This window comes from Tamandua tetradactyla, chromosome 19 (genome assembly GCF_023851605.1).
Source record: "Tamandua tetradactyla isolate mTamTet1 chromosome 19, mTamTet1.pri, whole genome shotgun sequence".
Taxonomy (NCBI): domain Eukaryota; kingdom Metazoa; phylum Chordata; class Mammalia; order Pilosa; family Myrmecophagidae; genus Tamandua; species Tamandua tetradactyla.
Window position 1 is genome coordinate 30,097,005 of NC_135345.1, and position 7,004 is coordinate 30,104,008.

The 7,004-nt window shown below is 34.9% G+C and overlaps 1 pseudogene; it reads right to left on the reverse strand.

Moving 5' to 3' along the window:
- Positions 1–5,905: 5,905 nt before the first annotated feature.
- Positions 5,906–6,761, reverse strand: LOC143663545 (protein SET-like; annotated as a pseudogene).
- Positions 6,762–7,004: the final 243 nt, after the last annotated feature.

Consider the following 7,004-nt stretch of genomic DNA (forward strand, 5'->3'; position numbering starts at 1 on the left):
AAAGAGAGACCAAGAATAGGCAGGATATATCTGCAGATCACAATGGAGGTCTGACATCTGTAAAGGAAGGTGGGAGGAAGAAAGATAGAAATGTATCAGCAGCCACCTTACCTAATAGTGGATTGAGTTTTACCCTTCAGGTTCAAATACCCCATCCTAAATACAGGATGTGTTTGTGGGTCCAGGAGAAAGGAAAGATAGAAAAAGTCTCAGACTACAATGTCTTGACCCATAAGAAGTCTTGACCAGCCCAACAGGAAGTTTCCATATAAAAACTACCATTGGGGTAAGTCTCACATTGGAGAAAAATGCCCAAACTCCAGTACCATCATCTTGCTCAGCCTTGGGGCTGCATTGGAAGAGCATGGCCTCATTTTAAATACTGCAGTGGATTCCAAAAGTTCTAAAGTTGAAGGCTGTCAGCTAAATGCTCTCCTCACAGTTTGTCTGTAAATTCTTTCTTGAAGGGAGATCCCAATGGTGCACATCCCTGGTGCCACCCCTAGCATATTTATCTTATGTCCTTAAGTTTTCTTGATATTCTTTACTGAAGCAAGTTTCAGGACCTTGATCTACTTTTCTTCTTTATAAAGTACTGAAAGCACATATCTTATCCATAGCATTTCGCGTATTTTTTTCTCTCAAACCATATAAGACTAGGTATAGAGTGGTATATACTTGCCTTAAGTTTTGCTTTCTTACTGTACTGAAAAAAAGTATTCATGTCAGTTTGTTTATGTGAGGTTTCTTTTCTCACTTTCAGAATTTCCCTGTTTTATTAGTACAAACATGCATTAACAACAATAACAAATAGAAGCCACAGAAGTTTTCAGATCTTCTAATAATCTGAGAAGGGGAATCAATGGCTTATAATGTCTAATAATCTTTTAAATTAGAAATTCCTTTTGTTGTTGTTATTCTATGTCTCCTCCCCTACTTTGGGGTAGGCTGACTTTATGTCCTTATCACTGTTAGTCCTATTTGTTTGGAGAACTGTGGCAGGGGACAATTCTTGTGCAGCTTACTGCCTTTCCTCTGGAGCCACAAATACATGCTGTGCTTAGGACTGTCAGCTTGAAGGGTTAAAACTCAATCCTCTCATAGATCAGGGGGCCACTGGTACATTCTTTTGTTTATAGTCCTGAGGATATGCAAATGTTCATTGAAGTCAGTCTGATTCTGCTGGGCATTTTTTATGACATTAGCTCACATCTTGGTGATATAATTATATTTGGCTGGGAGGAAATAGGTTCCTCCACTATGGCATAGTAACGCAAAGGAAGGGTACTGTGTGTAGAACATCTCCTTGCTTCAGCCATGGATTAAGACCAGCTAGCTCTGGGGAACAAACACCCACTAGGGAAGTTGATCTTGCTTCATCTCTTCTCTATGTGAGTAAAACTTTGTTCCATCCAGTGTTGTATTGTGAGTCATATTTCTGATGATAACCCTGACACCTGTATTGGGGTTGGTTGTCATCTCCTTTGGTCTTTTTGACAGACAAAACCCGTTTTTTTTCTATATGGAACTCTGCTTTTAGATATAGGCTTAAAGTTTCATTCATGAAGAGAAATGAGTACTTTCAGGTGTGTGTTATTTACTGTCTCCTGACAAGATGGTACCATCATTCTACCATGCAATTGACTTTTTAGACTGTTGAACAAATGAATTCTTCTCTATCTAATTTCTTCAATTTCTGAAATTCTACTGTTTCAACGTTGATGCATGTTTTACAAACTCATATGAACCAGCCCTTTCTTTTTCTGTTATTAGCAAGTATTTGAGAGTTCTTGTTTTTCAGTCTGAATTCCATTATCTATCTCTAGAAAAGCCTCCTGGATTGTTTCCTAGTGTCTATCATTTTTTATATTTTCATGGGATTTTCTTCATCCTTATATGTCACTTATGGATTATTATGCAATTGCCTTTTTTCTTATGCTAATTTGATTATGGATATCTGAGTTTCCTAAGGTGAACATGAATAAAAATATGTCAGAGTTATGTGCTAGTTATTGTGTTTATCCTGTGTGTAATTTTAACTTCAGAATTAAATATTTGCTAAGGGCTCAGAAATGATAGTGTACTTGGGTATAATGTTTATTTAGAACTGTCTTAGATATGTCTGAGTATTAACCTATCAAATCTTAAATGAAATATGTAGTTATTTACTGGTGCTTCTTGCTTGTCTCATGCATTCTATCACCCTTTTAGTAAATGGGCAATGTGTTGAAGTTTTCTGAATTTGCAAAATATAAAATTGTTTCCTAGTAAGAAGGGATTAAAATAGATACCTTGCAGACATAAAACCAGCCTAACTGAAATAGGCAAGATATATGGGTGAGTAGGGAATATTAATGACTATTTCTTGGTGTTGAAGGTCAGAGATCTTGACAGAGCACCAGTGAAGTAATCAATTTATTAGATAAGTGATAGATAAATCACAAAATATGCATTGGGTCCAGATAAGGTTGTGATTAACAATGACATGTTGACAGATGTAGCTATGCCAATAAATGTCTTAATCTCTGCCAGGGGAGGATCTGGGGCATTTTAAAATTACTATTTTTATAGAGATGCATACAGTTCAATCTGAGAGTCCCCTAAATCAAAACTAATTAGAGAAGTCAAAAGTGGTCAAACTGAGGTATGATACTACTACAGCAAACATATTAACAGTCTGGAAATAAAATAGAGAGTGGAAATACAAGGTTTTTATTATGACCAAATCATTATGTGCTTTTGTACTTTTATACTATTTCAGCATTATTTCATTAGAGATATTAATGAAAAGTAAACAAAGACTTGAGCAGAAACAAAAATTAATTAAAGCTGAATACCAGCAGATTTGAAAAGCGTGGTCATTTAATGGAAAGAGCCTTTGCTATCAGTAAGGCTTTTGTTCAAATTTTGACTAAAAATAGTTATTTGGCCTCTTGAAACACTTTTAATTAGAATATCAATAATTGCATCAAATTTATAAGAATTTTGTAAGGATGAATCTCTACAATAAATAGCTGGAGAATATTAAGTTTTCGATGACAGAATACTAAATAATAATAATAAAACGTAATAGCATCATAAATGCTCTAGATTATGCCATCATAAGAAATGTTATGACATATTTATTACATTGTCAACATTTATAATTATTAAAATATAACATAAATTGCAATTATCATTTAGTGTTCCTATTAATCTTTTTTTGGATATAAAAATAAACTTGCATAAAAAGTCTTATCATTCCCTATTTCCATCCAAAAAACATTTGATACAATATTAATGTTATATAAGACTCAGTTAAGAGCTGAGCCTAAACCAGGACATTCCCTGGTAACTTTTAATTTAGTTTGTGTCTCTGACACTTCCTTCTTTATTCTTCTCAGGATGAACAGCTGTATCTGAATATCTCTGCCTAAGCTAATGGACATGCTGAAGTCCTGAATATTGATGGTAATTTAAAAAATGAAATAAATCATCTATGTTACATGGTATATGTTGTTTACTTAAAAAAGCAGAAAAAACTCTAGATGAATATGAAAGTGCATGCTGCATGTTGTTACTTTGACAGACTGTTTCCCAAGATAGTTCTTTAGAGTTCTCTGCTGTGATTCACTTACTTGTTATGTGACGTGCATGGTGAGTGCACTGAATCACCTATGAGTCAGCAGTCTGAGTGCTGCTATTTAAAATACTATAGAACATCCAGCTATCTTAGCAGACATGATGATGTACCAAAGGCAGAATACTAACAAAAAGTCAAGAAGTCTCCTTGGCCTTGCAATGTCATCAGCATGCTACCCAAGAGTACTTGACTCGAAGGTCAAAGACTGGTAAACAAGAACAGAAGTTAGGAGTAGAATGAGGGGAACAGCGTGCTTTGTCTCTTTCTGCATTAACTGAAGTGATAGCACATCCTTAGATACTTAGGAAGAAAAAAAAGCTTCTCTAAAAACTCCTAGACATTGAATGGTGACTAATCATGTTATTATTCAAAAAGCAGGGACATGTCAATGATTACATCCTTAAAATTACGTTTCACACAAACCGTTGTGTTTAATAACTTTAATGAGAAAAAATCTACTTGAAACCATAACAAAATGGGGATGAAAAGCAATCAGACACCATAATGAAATAGTAACTGATTTTTAAAAATTTATAAGTGAATTTGTCTTTAAAACAAACTAACCAAACTTAGTTCCCTTTGCATTTGAACATATATTCTCTCAAAGATATTTAAAAATACAGATGATGAATAATTGTTACACAGTGCTACCAATTAGTGGCTAGGAACAGAACATATGAACTTTATAATATCAATTTCAAATGACTCTACTTAACGTAGCTTCAACAAATTAATAAGAAAACAGAGCTAATGGTTGTGGAGATAGGTTCATAATGATATTATGTCAAACTCACCAAATTACACATTTTAATTGTATGTAGATTATTGTACCTATAGCAATTCACTCAAACTATTTGAAAGTGATTATACATTTATCACCTTTTTGAACAGCAAATTAGAGCAAACAGTTGCTTTTGTTTTCTTTTAAAGTATGTGAACATGTTAAATAAGAAGAAAAAATTATATATAGTATTGATTGCTTTTTGTTTACACTTTTGGAAAAACAGTTACCTACTATTCACTGGAATCATATGAGATAGGAAAGCAGATTTGAAAGACGCAAAAACTAAAAATCAGAAAATTTAACGGTTTGTAAAATCAAATTTTCATGTAATTCAGCGAGTCATTATTACATTCCAGAAGCTGAATATTGTCAAAATGCATAATTCACCTCTATAGATTTTTTTTTCTGGTGTACATGACATTGCTAAATATTCTGCCGTAAAAATACATAGGGGATTCATAGCATTGCATGGAAAAATGTAGAAAATATATTGTAATTGTATGCCAAAAAGAGCACAGCACAGAATGATAGAGTGCTATATTATATTTATGAAATACTAAAGACCAAAAGTTTGTCTTCTGTCCATCTTTTCTCTCACCCTTTCCCCTCCCTCCCCGACTTCCCTTCTTCCTTTCTTTCTTCTTTCTTTTCTCCCTTTCTTTCTATTTTTCTTCTTTTCTTAAAAAATAAAACGTAACTGTTCTGTTGAAGTCCTTTATATATGTATATTATATCACCCATTATATTTCTAAATACATGTTTTTTGCTAATAGTCACCTTGCACTTTTGCATTCTTTGCGTACACATTTAGTTTTATTTTAACAAAGCAACCTGTACACTTTTAAAACTAAGCGTCATCTTTCCTTTCTAGTGAAACAAAAAGAAAATTTAAACATATCAAAGGAGAAACCATGTTGTCACAATGCCCACTTAACCCATCCAAACATCTCAACCCCCCTCCTTTGCTGACCTTCTATAACCCTGTTTGTTTTACATTTTTTCTTCCTTTTTTTTAAACAAGAGAAAGTAGACAGATACATGTTGGTAAATGCCAGCTGTCCACATTCACATGGAGACAAGGTATAATCCCTGAGTCCCGTATTCAGAGAAAGGAGAGAAATAGCTAGAATTCTGTGCACTACTATACAGGGGCTTAACACCCTCCAGCTTCCAGCAGAGCAAAGGGGACCAGGAGGGTTTTCTTTTTCTCCCACAGAGCACTGTGGTGTGTTGAGCGCATAAAGTTATTTGTTGAGACTGGAAGGGGTAAAATGAATTTGAAACAGAAACAGGTAGAGATTCTTTTCCCACTGTATTCTGTGCAAGCTATTTCCCCCAGAATAAGTTGAAAACCATGGTGAAAAGGAGAGAAAAGAGACTTCAAAAACAGGGTGATTGGGCACAAGAGGAAAAGAAAAAAAAAAAAAAAAAAAAAACTGCAGTTGTTCCCAGGAACTGAAGAGAATTAAAAAGGGAAGGTTGAATCCATCACTGTTCTATTAGTCATCCTCTCCTTCATCCTCCTCTCTTTCCTCTCCCTTGTCATCATCTTCAGCTTCTTCCTTTTCATCCTCATCCCCTTCTTTATCAATATCTTCCAATCTTTCTTCTTCATTATCATCATCATCACCATCTTCTTCTCCTCCCCCTTCTTCATTATCCATATCAGGAACCAAATAGTACTGCAATGGATTTGGCCAAATATGTTTGATGAGCTCTCCTAACTCATCTGCACCTGCATCAGGATGGTCAGTAAACCAGGTAAAGAGGCTCTCTGGTTCTTCATGCAAAGGTCCTGCTGCCTTTATTCTGTGTTTGACTTGAACATTTCATCAAACCCTTTCCAGGTTTCCATTCAATTTCAGTCAACTTTGAGGATGGATCACCACTCTCATTCAGATGAAATTCTTTGGAAAGAACTTTATTTTCATCAAAATAAAAATCTATTCGGTAGCCTGATTTAATATTTTCAAAGTTTGTCACTTCAAGTCTTGTCAAATAATGCAGTGCCTCTTCACACTTCCGCCCAGGCAATGCAGACACTTGTGGATGGTTGACAAATGTTTTTTTCCCAAAAGTTGGGGATGCAGGCAATCAATTCTGACCTCTTCTAAAAGAATGTTTGGCAGAGTTTACTGTATTTCTGTTTTACTTTCAAAAGCTCCTCAGTGGCTGGTTCATTAAGTTTGCCTATTTCATTTTGTCCTTCATCAATACGTTCAATTGCTTCCTGCTGCTCTTTTCCTCTTTTTGGCAAGTCCAAGAGCAGCCGTTGTTTCCTCTGGCCTGGGAGCAGGAAGCAGCTTTTACCTTCTTCATTTGAGGCAAGAGTGAAGACTGGTGTTTGGGGACCATGCTGTTAAGTCCAACAACCAGAGCGAAAGAGTGTGTTTGCCAGGAAGAAGCTCAGAGAACTCTCATCTTGCACTTTTAATATGAGTTATAGAATCAGGTCACCTGGTTTTATCAAAGTGGGTTTCTAGACTGATTTGAAGAGAACTGAAATCTTTAACAAAATTGAATCACTTTATTTACAATCTTAATACAACTCTTACTCTATTCATTTATTTTGTTCTTGAATAATATTCTAAATTTTCT